At 40.6% G+C, this 13,241-nt stretch overlaps 1 long non-coding RNA gene across 1 annotated transcript; it reads right to left on the reverse strand.

The window, feature by feature from the left end:
* Nucleotides 1-1,599: 1,599 nt before the first annotated feature.
* Nucleotides 1,600-2,488, reverse strand: LOC134226430 (uncharacterized). Its single transcript, XR_009983477.1, has 4 exons — nucleotides 2,383-2,488; nucleotides 2,224-2,326; nucleotides 2,011-2,163; nucleotides 1,600-1,949 (listed from the first exon to the last, which is right to left on the reverse strand). It is a non-coding gene; the product is annotated as an uncharacterized LOC134226430 (long non-coding RNA).
* Between the last annotated feature and the right edge of the window lie 10,753 nt (nucleotides 2,489-13,241).

The following is a 13,241-nucleotide window of genomic DNA, read 5'->3' on the forward strand; positions in this document are numbered from 1 at the left end:
GGCGGCGTACGATTCAGTGAAGCGAAATGAAATATGGCAAATTGTGCTTGAACATGGTTTTCCGGCGAAACTGATACGGCTGATTCGTATAACGTTGGACGGATCGAAATCAACTGTAAGGGTTGCGGATGAAATATCGACGTCATTTGTTACCTTAGTTGGATTAAAGCAGGGTGATGCACTCTCGAATCTACTGTTCAATATAACGCTCGAGGGAGCGATTAGGAGAGCTGGTGTGCAAAGAAGCGTGTTAATATTGGTCGACTAGCTCAATGAAAACAGCTCATGAGTCGCCAAGCCACGTAGCTCGCCACAACAAAAAACTAACACTCGATCACCCTTACAGATTTTACATTTATTGATTGAATCAACGATTTTCCTAGCCTAATTATTCACCGATAGCATGCTAATATTTCTATTTCTAGAGGTGGCTATACATGCACAATTCGACACAGTTGTTTCATAAGGGCCAATGTCGCAATGAGCTCGAATGGAGAAAAATGGGTTCGAATGTTCCATGACATGTTTTCAATTATAATTCGAAAAGTAGATAGTATTTTAAATGTTAATAGTATGCATGAAATACATCAATATCTAATCATTAAAGCCACATATAAATAAAATTTGCTAAGGATTGATTTCGATTTGAAAATGCGATTGAAGAACTACACACTTACCTCATTTCACCGTATTCGGTAAATTTTACCGAAATCTCAACAGCAGAACTGTTCGGTAATTTATTTTACAGATTTTTTGTAATTTTTTCCATTGCTCAACTGTCAAAATCACCGAAAATCAGTTAAATTATTTACCGAACAGTTCTGCTGTTGAGATTTCGGTAAAATTTTACCGAATTCGGCTATTTATTTTAAGTGTGTAGTCGTCCTTTTTTTTCTAACCAGTGTACACTTGCGCCCTTCAGAAATGCGTCATAATGTTTTTCACAACATCCTTTTCGCCCAAATTCCACGCCCGCCTGTCAACCTCTTTGTCAATATCGCCTGTTTGCATCGCCCCGTTGTGTTTTTAAAGTACCGTTTAGCCCTTTTGCTCACATGTGTTTTTGATGCAAGAACGAAGTGTCATAATGCAAACATGAAACACAGTTTAGCCGTTTTGCTGCCATGGAGAAAACGGGGCGCAATCGCACCAAGAAAAAAATTCGAACGGAAATGTAATATCGCCCTTCTGTATTTTTCTGTTTTTTCAGCAAAAAAACAACATTTTGTACCATTTTGAATATGCTACATATAGTACATTTCCAGGAGGTTCGATCTATGACATAAACTCGATTTGTTTACATTTGCGACTTCGGCCCTTATGAAACAACTATGTCGAATTGTCTCAAAACTTACGATGGGCCCATCTATTTTGACTTAGCCTACGCTGTCCGCTTGCTTGCATGGAACGACGGGTTACACCGCCGTCGTCACTCTGGCTATTGAGATTCTCACGTCCAAATGTGTGAGTGACGATAAAAGGAAAACAAACACTCCTAGATGGTGCAACTCAGCAAAGATTGGGTAAAAATGAGTATATTTCCATATATTTTTTGACTTTTTTGAAATCATTGTGATGACCCGATCATTTTTGAGGTTATGAGCAGAAGGAAAACAAACATGTTTTACATGACGAATTGCACATTAGTGTGCGAGCGCGAAACGTCACTCATCTCTATTGTGGATGCTGCTCGGCTCGGTGCCTTCACACTATCCGGCTGACGGACGGCGATCGCCGATGAGCTTCCTCCCTTGCTCCCCGCTCTGCTTCTCGTAATGCATGCACTCTTTCTGCACTGGTTGGATTGAAGCGGCCGGTGACCGTCTCTCGAGCGAGTCCCGCGTGGTGGCTTCTAATGAAGTTGCCGTCGTGCGACGTGCTGATGTGTTACAGTCTTGACCGTCCAACGATGCTGGAGATTGGAGATTATGGAAAACAGAAAAAAGGCCCTGATGGCACCAATCGATCAGATCTTGCATTCTACATTGCAATCAATGTGTGTTAACTCACTTCTATTCCGTGGTAGAAGGCCTTGTGGTATCAAAAGTGTCCGTACGATCGTGCGTGTTGTGCGGTACCTGAGTAGCGAGTCCACAGACACAATAGATTGTTCTCCCCGAGCTTTAAGTGACCTTCACCAGAGCCAACTGGGACATGCGATCACTGTAACATATTAGAACGAAATATTATGACCGTTGTGTGGAGGATCATATTAACGCCTACCATAGAACTACAACGTGTAGCTAATCGCCGTCGTTCACACACGTGGAGTATTGATCTCGAGCAGTCCACCGGTGTATCTGGTGAGATTTTGCTTGTCAGGAAACTGTAAAAGTAGGGTCCGGTTAAATTGGTTGGCTAGTGCGACCACGGAGTACCTACTATTGTATTTTACCCTCAGTTTATGATCGTCCACACGTCAATGCACTGACGGTGCTGGTCATGCATCCGTCTGCACTTGATCACTGTATCGTACGTACTGCTTGGCTCGGCTTTGCTCTCTCAGTTAGATGTGTTTCAGAAGTGTCGTATCTGGTCCTGATCTGCAAGATAATTCCGGGTGGGTTGTGCATTTGCAAGCGGACGCCCTTGTGGCCTATTATAATATCTATTTTGTGCAGTTTTATACTACGGCTAACGCTAGTAAACTTATACTTCGTTCCGAAATCGGGTACTGCGAGTGTGAACGCAACAAGCGGTACCATTATCACAAAATCGCATATGCTCCTGGGATTTGCGGACGATATCGATATTATCGGGATTGATCGCCGTGCCGTGGGAGAGGCTTTTGTGCCTTGCAGCGAGGATTGGACTCACGATCAATACCAGCAAAACGAGGTATATGATCGCTGGCAACCAACGTGGGTTCATTAGTGGTGGTAGTAGCGAAATGGTGCTGGATGGTGAAAAGTTTGAAGTGGTAGAAGAATTTGTGTATCTTGGAACATTAGTGACGTGCGATAATGATGTTACTCGCGAGGTGAAAAGGTGTATTGCAGCTGCAAATCGGGCTTATTACGGACTTCGTAACCAACTTAAGTCTCGTAGTCTGCAAACGAAAACAAAACTCGCGCTGTATACTACTCTGATTCTTCCGGTGGCTTTATACGGCCATGAAACATGGACGTTAAAGGAGGCTGATCGGAGAGCTTTCGGAGTGCTTGAGCGTAAGGTGCTGCGGACAATACTCGGCGGTAAACAGGAGAACGGTATCTGGCGGCGTCGCATGAATCACGAGTTGTACCAGGTGTATAAAGGGCTGGATATTAGGCTTATTCAACACGGCAGACTACGGTGGGCTGGTCACGTTGTTCGTATGCCGGAAGAACGTCAAGCGAAGATAATATTGAGTAAAGAACCCGGAAGAGGCCGCAGGCTTCGTGGAAGTCCGCGTACACGATGGCTTTTTGCAGTTGAAGAGGACCTGAGGGCGCTCAATGTTCAGGGCGACTGGAAGCGATTGGCTCAGGATCGAGTCCAGTGGAGAAGGATACTGTACTCGGCGTAGGTTCATCGAAGAGCTGTAGCCCATCAAGTATCAAGTAAGTAAGTATTCAAACAAACTCATAATGAATAATGGAAGCGAAAAGAAGAAAATTGATAGATCTCATGATTTTGTGTAGACGCGAAGATGCTTATAAAAATAACTATCGAACAGTGTCGTTTATTACATAATTACGCAATCTCCAATAGAAGTGGTTCTTACTGGCACCCTCTCCATTGACAACGATGTATAAACTGAGGTGATCCGAATCCAAGTTGGTCCATTTGTGCATCAAATCTAGACTCAAACTTCAGTTACACTACCCAGGTATTTTACTTGAAATTTAATTTTCCACATATATATTGTCGTAATGGTACATAATTCACTAGTATATGTGAATTGGGAAAATGATGATGACTACTACCATCTATTGTAGCAAGGCACCTGCCGATAGCACTGGCCATATCTGACAAACGATTTGATCATGATTATATTATTGTTTATATTACATCAAATTCCTGTATGAATGGCCAAAAATGGGTAGGGTGGTTCCATAAGCAGAGACACTTATGCGAATTCACGGGATTAATAGAGAATCTCCTTCCAGAAGAAAGATCGTACATACAATAATATAATCTAGCCCTCGTTTCCCAGATTGACCCAATAGATGGGGAGAAGAGCCCCCACGAGATGTTAACAATAGGAAGCTCAAAATAATTTTCTTAACAAAATAGGAAGTTGGCGATTCCACTCTTCCTATCCAAATCGCTTCAATCGGGTGCCCAGATGGTACTTTTATATAATCATATAGTTTCGATGTTATATATACAATGGAATGTATACAATGGAATTCTCTCACCGAATTTCCACATGTTTGTCCTGAATTGGTGAGACCGTCTCTTCAATATCAGCATGCTTTATATAAGTAGTTGTCTTCAAGGATTATTATTTATTATCAGACTAAGGCCGGAGTGGCCTGTGCTGCACATAAAAGTCTTCTCCATTCAGCTCGGTCCATGGCTGCACTTCGCCAACCACGCAGTCTACAAATCAGTCCGCAAATCGTCCTCCACCTGATCGATCCACCTTGCCCGCTGTGCACCTCGCCTTCTTGTTCCCGTCGGATCATTGTCGAGAACCATTTTCACCGGATTACTGTCCGACATTCTGGCTACGTGCCCGGCCCACCGCAGTCTTCCGATTTTCGCGGTGTGAACGATGGATGGTTCTCCCAACAGCTGATGCAACTCGTGGTTCATTTGCCTCCTCCACGTACCACTCGTACCACTCCACTCCTAAATCGTACCACTCGTGTCAATCAATGCCCTTCGTATTACTCCCTCCAAAGCGATGTTGAATAGCAGACACGAAAGACCATCACCTTGCCGTAACCCTCTGCGCGTTTCGAAGGGACTCGAGAATGCCCCTGAAACTAGAAATACGCACATCACCCGATCCATCGTTGCCTTGATCAACCGTATTAGTTTATCCGGAAATCCGTTTTCGTGCATTAGCGGCCATATCTGGTCCCGATAGATTGTATCATATGCGGCTTTGTAGTCGATAAATAGATGATGTGTGGGCACGTTGTATTCGCGCCATTTCTGCAATACCTGACGTATGGCGAACACCTGGTCTGTGGTAGAGCGTTCACCCATAAATCCCGCCTGGTACTGCCCCACGAACTCTCTTGCAATTGGTGTTAGACGGCGGCATAAAATTTGGGAGAGTATCTTGTAGACGGCGTTCAGCAATGTGTGTGTCTTCAAGGATGAAAAAGCCAATTATTCGTCGAGGAATATCCTTGTTGAATTCAGGAAATATGTTTCCTTTTGAATCGTAAATTTAGAATAGAGTTCTTGAATCCTGAATAGATGAGATAAGAAGAATAAAAGCAGTATCAAAAAATATAACACTAGATTTTGGTGTACTCTAATTTTGCTCATCCAATTTGAAAAATATTGTATTTTTTTAGAAATTATATGATTCATGATGTGGTAAGAGCTAAACAATTGTATTATATTATAGATTAGCTATTCATGAGATCACGATCTATAAATGAATATAATGATTATTATGACACGCCTTGCATGTTAAGACCTATACGGAAATGATAAATCGTATTCTGGATCCGGTACAGGATGTTTTCATGTTGGAAACAAGGTATACCACAATAGATTGCAAACAAATATTCTAATTGTATTTTTATTAGATAGCTATTTTCTCAAATGCAAGAGCATGACGAAAATGTTCAATACATTTATGTAAAATATGAAATTCATGGAATAGTGCAACATACGATTTGTTTTTTCAAATAATGTGATTAAAAAATAATCGAAAATATGAGGAATCTTTAAATGATATGTGGAAATGTACGGAAATACACAAAAATATATGGAAATAAAATAACTGTTTTTTAAATATTTTGAAACATAAAATTATTTTTTGGATGAAGGTTTCAATTAGGATGGGTGTACTAATTGTTGCCATACCTAAGAACAACTATTTTTTTTAAAATAAGTAAAAGGCATGTGGGTGGACTTTATATATCAAGCGAAAGGTTTTACTTCCTTCCAAAATTGATTAATCCATAATAGGAACGCATGCACCAGTTGTGGCACTATTCTTAATTTTGGTTCCTTATTTGGCAAATCCCATTGTTTTCTTATGGGACTGGCCAAATAGAAACCACTAGTGCGACAACTGGTTGAAAGGACGTCAAAAATTAACCAAAATCAATTTTTACAATTATGCTTTGCTTGTTTTGGGGGAGATCAAAGGTTTGATCGTATTATATGAATATGCTTAATCGATATGAACTTGGTTTGCAGTGATTTGATTGGCCATTTGGCAAATAAAGCACTAGTGCGACAACTGATGCTATAGCCGCAACTGGTACATCTAGCCTATGTGGTTCAATAAATTATAATTTTGAATCTTGAAAATGATATTTTTCGATTGTTCTATGCAAACAATGCTGCAAAATAACATTATGAATAACCCAATATCGTCATAATTATATGAAACTAGTCGACCCGGCAGACGTTGTCCTGCATAGTAGGCGAAAATGCGCGTTGTGAACTTCCCATGTGAAATTTCCATACGATTCTTAATTTTAGATTTTCACGATTTACTCCATCTTACCCGTGATTTTTGCATGAGGAAATATCATATAAACCCGTCGGAAACGATAACGAAAATCTCTGCTGAAGGAATGAATAAAATCCATCCAGCCGTTTTCGAGTTATGCGGATACGAACACAGACCATTTCATTTTTATTATATAGATGAAATTCAATTTACAATAGTCTGGTACGGTATCTAACTTCATTTATTTATCATCAGACTAAGGCCGGAGTGGCCTGTGCTGCACATAAAATACTTCTCCATTCAGCTCGGTCCATGGCTGCACTTCGCCAACCACGCAGTCTGCGGAGGGTCCGCAAGTCGTCCTCCACCTGATTGATCCACCTTGCCCGCTGTGCACCTCGCCTTCTTGTTCCCGTCGGATCGTTGTCGAGAACCATTTTCACCGGATTACTGTCCGACATTCTGGCTACGTGCCCGGCCCACCGCAATCTTCCGATTTTCGCGGATCTAACTTCGCTAATAGTTAAATCACTATGTAGCACGAATAACATATGTGTTCAGGCTTCTTGATACCATTAAAATTAACAGTTTACAGGTTATAGTCGCAATGGCTATCAAGTGTTTATGAACTATTCGGTTCAAGATCAATCCTTGAACTATGTTTTACATAAATATTAGAGTCATTCATTTGTTTAAGGTTTTAAGATATTTCAGTAAAGATAGTTGAATCCAGGAATGCTGAGATGATAAAGTAAAATTACTCTTGCAGACTCGACTGTAAACGTAAGGTAAACGCAGGTAAACATCAAGTTAGCCACCGGGTATAAAGATAGTGAAAATTTCCCGCTTAAAACCAAACCACGTGCTTTGCCAAATAACAGCAATTCCGTCTTGATCTCAAATTTGTATAGAACGGAACCGGACGTATCATGTCCTAGAGGTATCTTTTTGAATGCTATTGTAAGAACATTGTGAACCCCACTTAAAGCGTTTGTCGTTTAATTTATGTTTCGCGTATTTTGCTTGTCTGATTTCGTGCTGTGTAATGTTTAATGTAAGTTTTCATGTACCCTGACGTGACGACGCGGTCAGTGGATTTGAAAAGTCTAGCAAAGACAGTAACCTATATTAGCCGCATATGTGTCAAGAAGTAGCACTGAAGTAGCACAGAAAGATTAAAAATTTGAATTTATTGCGTTGTTGTAAAACAGCCAGATTTGATTGTAATTTACTTTGTTTTATTTATTTTGTAATTAATAGTTCGTATTACGTCGTTAATTGAACTCTCTGTAACCGACCAATAAGAGAGAAACACGTAGCCACGACTAAGCTGAAGCCAATCTAACTCGCGTCGGTTTCCTTATTATAGTGGAGTGCTTTCTAGAGTTCAGTTGATAACTTACCTGTAGCATCTTTTTATAAAATTGAATTTGGGCGACGCCATACTAAACTCGGAGTAAGTTCGCGTCCGATTAAGTTTATTTTTTTAAATATTAGATCTAATGCTTACCATTGCATTTAGTTTATACATTTATCAAGTGTGATATAGTTTAAGACTGAAATTGTTGCGAACCTTGTTAATATTTTCGACTATGATTTCAGGTGAGCCTAGTTAATTAACTGTAATATATTCGAGCAAATAATAAAGTCAGCCACGTTGAGCAGGACAGAAGCCCGTTCTCGTGAGCGGTTTGTGCGGAGTTGGTGCACTGTTTGAAACACGTGGTACCAAGCGTCGTGACCGTTGGGTCCGACATCTATAAGACGTTGAGTGAACCGTCGTTGGAAAGCCACGATCAAATCGATTTTGAAAAATGTATTAGTTTTGCAATAAATTTTATATAGTATAGTATAGTAGTTCCTTAAGACATTAGTAAAAACTATTAAAACATAGTAACTAAAAATCCAAGGAAAAAATATTCTGACCTTACTTCCGGAAACACAGTACCCATTCCGTACATGTATGTCCAAGTCCTTCTGAAATACTGCAACTTTATCGGATCTTCCCTCGAACGTTTGTTAACTATGGGTTGATTTTTTCGAGGACAGTTCCAATATCCTGACCAGTTCATTATATTCCAAGGCGGAGGGGGACCAGAAAAACGCTGTAAGGACCTTCGTGTATTCTCCATTTCCAACACGTGTCCTCATCTGATAGGATCAAACGGAGTGCCCGGGCGCAACTTTGAAGGCAGTAGCTTCGATCGTTGTTGTCGGTCCATCATTGGTCACATTACTGCTTTCGTCCACATTCATCACCAGCCGTATCGGAGAACTTGAAGGTGTTTTCCCGAGCAGGAGAAATTGGCTCAATAATACTTAATTCTGTTATTGATACCATAAACTGTTATGAACTAGCCCTGCATAAGAGGTAAAATACCAAAGGAATAATACTGAAAACTAATATGCACAATACTTAAGCCATAACAAACTCAGTTATTAAATTGAATTCCAATACCAAATGCATAACCAATTGTTATTCGTTTGGTATTGAAATACTTAAGCATGGTATGCCTCAAATATTATGCATTTAAGTCATACCAATTTCTGTTATCGAGGTCGTCGCTCCTGCTCGGGTGCTAGCCGTAAAAATTTCGTTCGGCAGCGTAAAAAATCAGCTGTTTTAAAACACGTCTGTCCATAAGTCTTGGCTACTACGATTGTATATGTGAATTGGTCGGGGTTCAGCCAAACCACACCAAGCGGCTTTTTGACTGACTTGTAACATTTTGTTCGCAAAATGAAAACGGAAAGTATTTTAAGTCAAATCATACCTTCATTTGTTGTAGGATAACCTCAGTTATGATGGTGAACGATGTCCGATGCGATTTGTGAATAATTGAATCTGTTATACGAAAACCTTGGTGAAAAAATTAGATTTTTTTCATTGTCGCTTGTTGTGATTTGGCAGAACCCCGGCCAATTGGGAAAATGTTCAAAAAATGTGCTGCAAAAGTATCAAACATGCCCCCTTTTACGGTAGTTACCTATTTCTCGTTTCGATTGTGGCGATGCTCGATTGCTTCAGGGGAGAATCGGTAGGTCGGTCATCAATATCTGCCGGGCGGAGAATCCCTTTGGACATAGAAATAACACCATGTTCCTGCCAGCTCGTATCGTTGTCGTTTTGGCACCTTCACTCGATGCTGGCTGCTTTATTGGGGTAGGATACAATGACACCAAGCATTATAACAACACAACACCAGCTCAGGTTGCCTCCACGTAGAAGGTACCTCCATGCAACTAACTCAGCTAGGAAGTGCTGCGAGGTATGCAAGATGATGCTGCTTCCACGAAAAGCAACAGCTCTTCCATGTTGCTACATTGTGTGAGGCCATTTGGCTGTGGTGTCGGAGATAACATTTGCTCCCATTTCGGTCGAAAGTCTGAGAAATGCAATGTTGCATCAACAAGGCTGCATGAGGGTGTGCCAAATCGTTATATTGATGATTCTTGGTTTAAATTTGACGGTACTTTTTTTTATCGTGGATTGATTTTGTCAAACTTGTATGTAATTAATCACAGAGGAGGACAAGATACGAGATGTAATTCGCAATGCGTTTAGAATCTCTTTGAAATTTTTATTTTATTGAAGTCTAAAAGCAATTGTTTTTTATACAGATTTAGTCAATGTTTTCAAACGTGACTATTTTTTGTGAGACATTTCCCTAGAAAATCTAAATTTTAGAAAATCTTGAGCAGTTCGCAAGGCTGAAATCAGATGGGAATACATTCCTTTGCCGTTGAGGAAGCAACACTAAGTACAACTATCAGCAAAATGTAGCAAGAAGTCATGGTTAGTGACAGGTTATTCCCCCTACACTTTATATGTCACCAGCACACGAACTGATCAACGTTAATGCACACGTTGTGGGTATAGAATCAAGGCCGAGAAGAAGCAAGAACAGAAGCGAACTTCAACTATTATTAGTTAAATCACGTGTATGAATGTCATGTTTCTACTAAATGCATTTATGCTCAAGTTTCCACTGCAGAGGCCACCTTCTTCGACGAGGGATGTAAAAAAGATGGTTTGCGGAAAATCGCTTGGCGAAAATTCAGCTCGCCACCAACACCACCAGTCAATGTGTTTGTGTTACTCATCGAACCGGAAAATGATGACGGCAAAGCGTACAGAGCTGGTGCACGGCACGCAGGCTGAAGACTTTCCGTTTGAACACATTCTCCTGCTATTCTGTACCAGTTGGTGAATTTTCCTCAAACGTATTTATCATCGGGATGGGAGGTCCGATTATTGTTGGTACAGAGGAAATCTGGATTCGGGAATGGGCGGTTGAACAAACCTAAAGACAACATCAGTGTGTGGTTATTGCGGTGGTTGGGTACGTTTCAGAATCAGATGATGCAAAAAGTGGAAATTCTTGGTAGCTGCTCTTGTGCCGTGTGCTACGGACGCATTCGCGGTGGACGGCACTCGGCAGCAATATTGTCGTCTGCGATGGAAATAATTGCGCAAAAAAAATGAGACTGAAGACTAAATGGTGGAAGGTGGATCGGAACAGCCAAGGATATTTACATCAAACAACACAACAAACGCTTCTTTCGCAGGTACACATTCACGGAAGTAGTAAACTCCTTTGGCGCTCAAGCAGTATGGTATTACACTGCTGATCCTGGTCGTAGCTCATGACAAAAACACCAAAGCGGATGGAATCTTGCACCTGTAGCAGGAAGGTTACCAGATATTACTTCTTCTTCTTATTCTTCAATGGCTCTACATTCCTACCGGAACTTGGCCAGCATCCCCTATACACTACATCGCACTACTTCCGAAGTTAAGAGCTGAGAATTAGAACGCAATTTTTTTTTTTTTGACGGACATTGTTTTTTCCTACAGTTAAACCTTCTTTCAATTTAATATTTACTATTTCTTATAGCTTCTCCTAATTTTTTTTTTAAAGTTCCGAAGTTACAGTAACACGCCGAATACCGCGATCAGAAAATCATGGGAACTCAATTTTCAAACAGCTGGTTCTCAGGCGTCTTTTGATCGATATTCACAATTCTTTTACGGATGTGTTTAGTTTTACCATACTGGTTAGTTAGGTTTCTAGGGATGCTCATTTTTCCCTAGAGGGGCTCGAGTAAGGATGGTATTTTCAAAATATAGTAAAATTTACTTTGCATGAAATATTTCAGTGTGAACAACACTTACGGGTTTCAAATAACACAATTCTAGCATTTACTATACTATGTGTGAACAATATGTTTCTTCTGGACATCGCTAGCGACTCCAAAATGACCTCTATGACTGACGAACGATAATATGCAAATTTTGCCAAATAAAATTACGGATACCCGTGCCAATGGAAACCCTGCAAGTTGGTAAAGGCATTATGTACGATGTTCCACCGAGTTTTTACTTAACCAGATGTTCCCCAAACTATTCTGGAGTTTGGAACAATTGGTCACCAAGGCCAACTGCGATCGAAAGCTATTTGAAATCGACCAGTCAAGCCAGGGAGCCCTCCTTAGCCGTGCGGTAAGATGCGTGGCTACAAAGCAAGGCCAGGGTGGCCGGGTTCGATTCCCGGTGGCGGTTTAGAAATTTTCGGATTGGAAATTGTCTCGACTTCCCTGGGCATAAAACAATCATCGTGTTAGCCTCATAATAACTTGGCTTAGAAACCTCGCAGTTAGAAACTGTGGAAGTGCTTAATGAACACTAAGCTTCGAGGCGGCTCTGTCCCAGTGAGGGATGTAATGCCAACGAAGAAGAAGTCAAGCCCATACAAGTTCGTAGAGCCCACGCTTAAGATTTTCAACTCAGATATTTGCACACCAGATGTTCTAAGCTCTCCGAACTGTTCTGGAGTTTCAATCATTTGGTCTACCAGGTCAACTGCGCTTAATACAACTTTGACATCAGCCAATTATGTTTATACAAGTTAGTGCCCATGCGTATGATTTACAACTCAGTTATACCCAGGTGTTCTAGATTCTCCGAACTGTTTTAGAATTAGGATCAATTGGTCTTGGTCTTGGAACAACAAAATACTGGCATACTGCTTGTTTACCGTAGTGTTTGATATCATAGCGATTTTTTAAAATATTTTTATGTTTCAACTCTTTGTTTTAATTCTTTATTTATAGCTATTTTTACTATTACGTGTTCGTTGAACGTCGTGTGTGTTAAAATTTTTGTGAATTATCCCTTCATAGTGCTATATTAGTGTAGTGAAAATTTGTCGGTAGTGACTACAAAAACGTTTCCATAGCATCTCTCCACGCATTGTTCTCGACTGAAGTGACATCTTGCGACTAAAATTGTAAGCTACTGTTTGGTGCAACCCTTGAAGAAAGCACAAAGCTCCGATCGTTTTGCACGGAATAAAATCGACACATTCATCTCTACGCAGCGCCTAGCTAAAGACGACTCGAAATATGGAAAACAGCTGCTCCAAATGCAATCAGCTTATTACTGGAATCGATTCTGTTACCTGTCGCGGTTACTGTGACTGCCTATTCCATATGGGGTGTTCTGGTGTTTCACGTGCGCTAATGAACTACTTCACGTCACACCGAAAGAATCTTTTTTGGATGTGTGATAAATGTGCGGATTGTTTGAAAATTCCAATCTACGTTCCATAACGAATCGCGCAGATGAAAAATCTCCACTTGCATCTCTTACTGATGCCATCAATAG

Source organism: Armigeres subalbatus, chromosome 3 (genome assembly GCF_024139115.2).
Source record: "Armigeres subalbatus isolate Guangzhou_Male chromosome 3, GZ_Asu_2, whole genome shotgun sequence".
NCBI lineage: Eukaryota > Metazoa > Arthropoda > Insecta > Diptera > Culicidae > Armigeres > Armigeres subalbatus.